This window comes from Alligator sinensis, unplaced genomic scaffold (assembly GCF_000455745.1).
Source record: "Alligator sinensis unplaced genomic scaffold, ASM45574v1 scaffold147_1, whole genome shotgun sequence".
Lineage (NCBI taxonomy): Eukaryota > Metazoa > Chordata > Crocodylia > Alligatoridae > Alligator > Alligator sinensis.
The window spans coordinates 3,542,116-3,550,056 of NW_005841847.1; the positions used below are offsets into that span (position 1 = coordinate 3,542,116).

General features: G+C 41.0%; 1 protein-coding gene across 3 annotated transcripts in view; it reads left to right on the forward strand.

The window, feature by feature from the left end:
* Positions 1-7,941, forward strand: part of TMEM117 (transmembrane protein 117) — a 432,755-nt gene that overhangs the window by 239,210 nt on the left and 185,604 nt on the right. The window lies entirely within an intron of this gene.

The following is a 7,941-nucleotide window of genomic DNA, read 5'->3' on the forward strand; positions in this document are numbered from 1 at the left end:
GGCTTTTGAGCTTTTTACTCTTTCAAACTTTGGGTCATTAAGGAAGAAGAAATACATGTGCTAGTTTATGGTAGTTGATTATATTTCTTTCAAGTTTTCATTTAATCAACTGTTTGTCCTTATAGCAATACTTTATTTTGACATGTATTGTAATTTTTAAATTAAATTTTTTATACCAAAAATATTTACTATGAAAAAGTATGCATAACAATAAAACTACAGTAACTGTCTGGCAATTCTTCACTCAGATACGATATGTTTCTTACAAGTAGTGTGAATGAGTGGGTGTCTGAGGTGATGCAGAGGTAAACTCTGGAAATAACATGCTCTTACTGAAATGCTTTGGATACAGATGGGTATGTGCAAGTTTTTGCATCCATTAACATTTCTGACATGGGCACACCCTATCTAGAGCAACTGTTTGAGTAAAGGCTGATTTGAAGTGAGCACAGACCTTTTTCACTGACTGTCAAAAATAAAGGATCGTTTACCTGCTAGAACTAGAGCCGAAGCTATCACCAGCACCCTCAACAAATCTGCCAAGATACATAAAGAGAAAGCCTATAGCAGACCTGAAGCTGGAAGGCTGATATTATCATAAAAGAAGGATTCAACTGACCATGCAAATTGAACCACAGAACTTCAATGGAATAAATGTACGATAAAATAAGACCTTTTGCATCTTTCAAAGAGAGAGATTATCAGCAGATGGCAGTGGCACACAGCAAAGTTTTTCTTTAATCCCAAATTCCTTCAGGGTTTGTAAAATGAACTGTCTGAAACTCTGAGAAGGGAGAAGAGGAAATCAGGATGCTATATGTACTGATAAAGCACCATCACATCCCTCTTGACTAACAAGATGGTCTGTTCAAATCAGTGCTCTTATTTGGTGGAAACTATGAATCTAAAACTGATAAGTTATCTTTCTCACACTTTATTTTGATCTTAAAATGTACTATAATGAGGCAGGCTGACTCTGTATAACTACAGAAATTAAGGTTAGAAGAAAATTCTGGAAGTATATTTGTTATTGAAAGTCCTCCTTTCTTCCACCCAACTGCACAAAAGTTTACACCCCCTCTCATTAGCCTCTTCATCGTACCTATTGAGGATGAAATCTTCATTCCAAAATCAACTGCAAAACTCCTATTGAATTCATTAAAGCTATAATTTCTCCCTGGCACTTTGCTCATCTGCAAAGTTAGAAGGATTGTGTTCAAGTATCCAGGGTATTATAGAACCCATGAAAATTGTGCTTTTATTCAGTAACATATCCAGTGGAATAAGCCTATATAGAGTTTTGCAAAGTAGACATAAAATCAAATTGAAATCAGACAAAAAGCTGAGGTCATCAACCAGCAGCTCCAGTACCTTAAGAAGGGCAACTGACATGACAATAAAGCTGTTCTATATTGCCATTGGTCCCAGTTTAGGAAAGTACTAAGGTGCATAGTTGAGTCCATCCCAAATGCATGTCTAATTTTTCCATTCTATGTTATATGGGTGGGGTGGGCTGTAACAGGGTACCAATGCTTTCCTGTTATCAGATGTTTAAACCCTGCATCAAGCTGATGAAGGTCTGTTGACTTGTGGCAGGTGCAACTTGTTAATTCCACACTGAATATACAGAATAAGAAAATGGGAATCTGGCTCTATGATAGAGAAACCCTGGGAACAGTCAGACTTATGCTTATTTTAATTGTTTCAGTTGCCATTGAAGCCAACCCCTCATCAGGGGATAAGATTTTGGGCACTAGTTCAGGGCCTATGTGCTCTGCTGAACAAATGGTAGAGACTCATGGTGTTCATATGGATGCTTAACTTAAAATAGATAGTTGTTAACTACTAGAAGCCACATTTAATCATATTGTAATTCTGTTGACTATGGTAGTAACATCCAAAATGAATTTGGCCTTTGGATCTTAAATACACTGTTGTTTTCCTAAAAATGCAGACATTAAAACAAAAGAATGAATCAATTAATACCAAACCTCACTGTAGCATTGTATTTAATAACATGTAGATAGAATTAATCTAATCTTGTCTTTGTTCCTCTTATTGTTGTTTTACATTCCTTGAAAAAGGAATTTCAAGTGCTTATTTAAATAGATAGAAAGACTGTCAAGATTCACATTAATTTTTGTAAGTACCTTAAAAAACCTCCATTAAAAAGCTATTTTTGCTGTTTCTTACAGCACTACACCTTTGCAAATCACAAAAGAAATCTCTGCCTCCTACACTGGTTTTGCATTTCACAGGCATCAGAGAAGAATTATGCTTTATAGTAGCTGAGAGAAAGTGATATCATTTTTGGCCTTTTTTCAAATAGTGAAACTGAGGCAAAGGGTAACTAAATGGTTTGTCCTTGGTTACACAAGAAGTTTATGGTAGAGCTAAGAACAGAACCCATGTCTCCTAATTCCCAGTTCTGTATTTGCTACATAATGGTATCTGCCTCACATCTCTGACACTTGTTTTTCATTGTCCATTGATGGGAGCACCCCAATGTGTCCAAACAATGTGCTTTCTCTGTAAAGCTAACAAAAAAATATTTGGGGGAAAATTCTGTAAACAAATGCCATGTCAAAGCACTTGGATAGGAAACAGAGGAAACATAAATGCAGGAAGGTGGAGCTGCTCTATAAAGTGTACTTCTGCCAAGGATTGAAACAATGTATATAGTTCCTCATGTTCCTTGAAAAATATTGTGAATTAGTACTTTCTCCAGGGATTACACCCACCCGCCTCCTGCCATGCCTATTGCTCTGAATGTCATTCCATGTCTACTTTGCAGAACTCTAGGCGCATGCTTCCACTGCCTTGTGCTAGTGTTATGCCTAGGTAGCCCTTCAAAAGTGAGTGGAATTGAGGCAAATCACCCTCAAGTGCAAGTTCCCTTACCTTTCTTTAGACAAATCTCTGTTTAAGTGAGTACCCTCTACCCCAAATATCACCATGGAAACCAGCCTTATAGTTCAAAACAAACAAGAGTAGAGTTATCAGATGCCCAAGATTCGCTGCACTGTGACTGATTCACAAACATCCAGTCAAGTACCATCCTTATGCCTAGGTGCTCTTGGAACTGTTAAGGTCCCCTGGGCAGCATCAATGGCTTCTCTAGATGAGAGGAAATTGCAGAGGTGGAACTACAGATTCAAACCTTTAATGCAGAGATACTGCTCTGTTAAAGGAAACAGAACACATTGCAGAAGCTTGGTCTTACACAGATAAAAGATCACCAGAGCACAGCACATCCTGGCTATACTCACTCCTTTCTGGCATGCTTCAGGATGTCTGCAAGAATAGGAGGGCCAGGAGCAAGTAACAGACAACTACAATGGCATCACATTGCTTAAGGAGCCCACTAGGCCAGCACAACCCTAGCTCCTTTATTAGATTAGCTGTACAATTTCTTTGCCCCATAAGAAAAGCACAAAAAGTGGAATAGAGTACGAGCTAGGAGTAGGACATCAAGCCCAATAAACCCATCACTGTGATTAGGATTCCTAGGCACTGTGGTAATAAAAGTATGACTTAATAACCAGCATCACAGAATTCCCTTTACTTGACAATACAGCATGAACTGAGACACACTGCATGTGCTGTGCATTTTGTGGATATTGTACCTAGCTCTTTACTGCAGTCATTAAGCACTGAAGGTCGACCCCTGAGATACACTATCCAGGAGTGTAGTCCATGCTGTCATAATCTGTTGCCGCAGGTACTGCAACCCATTCATCTGTGGTTTACCCCACCTGTATCCTTTCCTCTCTCATTAGTTCAAAATACAGCTGCCAGGATGTTGATCTTTTGCCAGACCTATCTCTGTATCCCTATCTATGGATCTGAGACTTGGCTGCCATACATTCTACATATTAGGTAAAATCCTCCTCTTTAAACCTCTCTCCGCCTGTATGCCTATTTACTTTCCTGCACTCATCTCCACACATACTATTCTGTCTTCTGTGTCTGAGACTCTGCCAGATTTCCCCTTACTTTTTTATTTTTGCTCATTCTAGCTCTATTTTCTTCCACAAATCTAAAATAAACTACCACTTAATATACTTCCAGCTTGATTGAGCTGCCCCTTTGAAGGACTAAAACTTCACGTAGTCCTTGAAAAATTTAAGGTATAATGACTGCCCATCACACTGTATTTATTCTGCTTGGCTTTTATGATTTGTTTCCACTGTAAACACTTGAAGCTTTTTGAACACTTTTTGTCTCTTTGGCATTGACCTATTTTATTGCTTAAATGTATACACAGTAATAATTATTTATAGTGGCTGAATTTTTGAGCTTTAATTCACTTATTTTTATGCCTGGAGATTCACTGTTGTTGGTGGTAAAGATGATTCAGAAGGGAGACGTACGTGGGGGAGCCTGCAATTGGTTCTGATGTTCTTGCTGAGGAGATAGCTCTCAACAAAAGGATGAGTCTATCTTGATAGAAGTGTCTCTGCTGTCTGCTGGGCTCCTGAGCAGTTTAGTGGCAACAGCTGTGTAAAATGTGTCAACAAAATGTAAACAATTGAATACATTTTCAGGGGATTTTAATCAGAGCAGCCCAAAAGAATGACACGAGCCCAGTAGAGGATGGGAGATTGACAAGTGCACAGCAGGGGCATGACCATGTTTATGCACTCATCAGTTCCAAGGCTGATGAGTAATTTCACAAGGCTATTAGAACAAATTACAAAGACACAGTGGGCCAAAATCATCCTAGGTGTAAGTCTATTAACATTAATTGAGTTACGCTATCGAGCAGTTTGACCACTGTGATCTTTTTGTTCACTCTGACTGTATCCCTACTACTTCACATGATGATTCATTAGGTTGTGGGAAAATACATAGAAAATTTCAAGGCAATTGATTGTAGCTTTCTTGAATATGATATATGTCAGAGAAAATTCAGATTATCTTCAAATAAATACCATGGCTCAGTATAACATTTTAAATGATAAAATAGAATGAAGTTTAGTAAACATATGATGTATTTTTAAAACAAATCAGATTGGCTTTGCTTTTATTTAAATAGTTTCAGAAATATAATGTTAACAGAGCAAATGTAATCATTTGTCATCTATCGTAGCTTTTATAGAAATAAAGGAGTAACATCACTGCATAGAAATATAGTGGGGAGCAGTTGCCTCACCCTCCACTTCCTGCATTGTGCTTCCCTATCCTGCCCTTTGGGCAGGAGCAGGAATTGTAAGCTAGAGAAGAAAAGGGAGCCTGGAGACTCTGGCTGCTGTTGTAGGCAGAGCAATGGGGTGAGTGGTGGCCCAGCAGGAGCCCAGGAGCTGCAATATAGCCCCTCATAGGTTGCCAGTTGGACAGCCCTAAACTAATTCATTCAGAAGAGCATCAGTTTTACATGCTACAGCCTACTCTGTCAAATGCTATGATGAAATAGCATCTGATGAAATAAACTATAGCCTACAAAAGGATCACGCCTCTCTGAATGAAATAGTCTATGAGGTGTCATCCAGGTCTGCCTTCTGTCTGACTTGAGACTAACACAGCTAACTACCTCTCTCTTCTTGGTATATAAAAGCAGTTATACCAGTAGAAAAGGGCTGCTATCTATTGTTTAGTATGGGTTATTTTTGTAGGAAGAGGTTGTATCATTATAAGCATTTTTAACTGGTATAAATGCATCCATATTGGGATTGTGCCAATAAAACTATTACAGTAGAAAAAACAACAACCCCCCCCCCCCCCCCCCCCACACACACACACACATTCTTAACTGAAATAGTTGGGTGCAGATGAGGCCAAAGCAGGGTGGAATTAATGGAGCTAAGCTGAAAGCACAGGAATTCCTTCCTCCTTTTCTTGATACATGTAGTGACAACTCCTCTTTTACCCACTTTAAGCATGGAACCTATACCTGGTACCAGTCAGTTGTGGTTAGTAGAGGTGATGGCTAGAAAATGATATTTAGAAATTTGCTTTTAGGAACTTGCTTTTAGGTAGAGTAACTATTATATTAGAACAATGGTTCAGGGGAACAGCAAGGGTTAATTGGTTTCTAAAAGTCTGTTTTGAAAAAGTGAAAAAGTGTCATGTTATCAGCCTTTTAGCAGACACTGGGTGCATCTACGCATGCATTAGTGTGCTTTAGTTAATCTGCATTACATCTAATACCTCTGGGCATTCTTACATGTGCTCCAGGAGTGGGGGGCAGGCAGGCACTTTTATTATAGTAGCTCCAAGAGCCGCTCTAATTATTAAAGTGCCAAAAGCATCTTGTGTATCAGCACTTAAAAATGACAGCAGGGGGCTTCTAAAGCTCATTGAACAAACTTTAGTTAAAGCAACTCCACTGCCATTTTTAAGCATGAGAATGCTGATACATGAGGCACTGGAGTCAGTCTGCTGGAGCATGAGTCTGCTCCAATGCTCTGCATTCACAGTGCATTAGAGCAGCCTTGCTGCTCATGTATAGGTGCCCTCCATTGAAAGATACTAGAAAAATGTGCATTAGTGTGGCTTATTATGCATTAGCTAAAGAGCATGCTTTGTATGTGACACTTAGTGCACATTAGCCTATTTTGATGGGCATTAAGTAAAAAGCACAGTTTTTTACATGATGCTTTAATGCCATTAAAAGAGACTAATGCCCATTAAAGTGCATGTTTAGATGTACTTGACACTAGATGTATTGTGTCTAAAGGTAGCAGACAGACAGGCTGGGAAACTGAAAACATGCCCTGAAAACCCATAACAAAAATAAGGTTGTATATAATTGGCATTGGGTCACAGTGACCAGCTGCAAAGCCCCTGGGATTTCTAGTTTTATTGGACTGACCAAATATGGAGGCCAGGTATACCCAAGTTAAGACACCTGTGTAACAGACCCCTGCCCAGCTTACCTTGGTGCTGCAGCTCAGGTGGCTGAACCACGAATGGAGCAGCTGGCACTCCATGGCCGGAGGGCCCACTTCCCATTGGTGTGGGGCCCAGAGGCCATGTGTTTAAAACTGGCCCAGAGGTCAGTGGGAAGGCAGGACATCTGGATGCTAGAGATGGAACTAGATGCACTCCCCACCCCCAGAAGCAACCTGATGCTTCCCCTGCTGGCCAGCAAGCCCAGGGAAGTGAAGCATGCATGCCTCAGCCAGGAGGCAGTCAGGAAAGCAGAGCACACACACCTCAGCCAGGAGGCAGCTGAGAAAAACATGAGTGAAGCTCCGACAACTGGCTGGGAACCAGCTACATGCACTGAGAACAACCCAGACCAAGCCAGAGAAGCCCATCAGCCCACAGAAGATTGGGGCCCAGGAAAAACTCCAACCCTCTTGACCCCACTCATGGATGGCCTGGCATGCCAACAAGCTTGCTCACCATCATGTTGAAAAGACCACCTGGAGAACTAAAAGTCAGGTGGGGATGGAAGAGTGCAGCCCAGTGGGACCTGCAGGCACCTGACAAGGGTGAGCCCTGGAAGGATGGCCCATAAATCCCATGCATTCCCACAGTGTAGCCATGCACCTGAAGTGCGCCAGTTGGGGACAGCCATAATATTCAGCCCCAAATAGGCTCAGCAGGGAGCACCCTGGGGCCCTGGTACATTTGGCCTACCAGCCATCCAGGAATGGCCCTTGAAAAAAAGGCAAAATAGCTCTAAAGGGATGAAGGGTCAGGAGACAGACACTCAATACCCTGCACTCAAGATTGAGCCGATCATCATGGAGACAGTGGTGGCCTGCCCACCACTCAGATCAAGCTCTTTTAAGTTAAGTTCTTCTTGTGTTGGCATTTTTTTTGGAGAGAGGCAGAACCATGGGGAGAACTTTGGCACCTTTGCTCTGTCAAGTTGTGTGAGAAACAACCTGAAACTATGTCAAGACACTGCCTGGATTTACAGTGACACCTGAGCAGAAAGGTGTGAGGTCTAGGGGAGGAGGAGCCCCACAGAAGACGCACCAAGGAGGG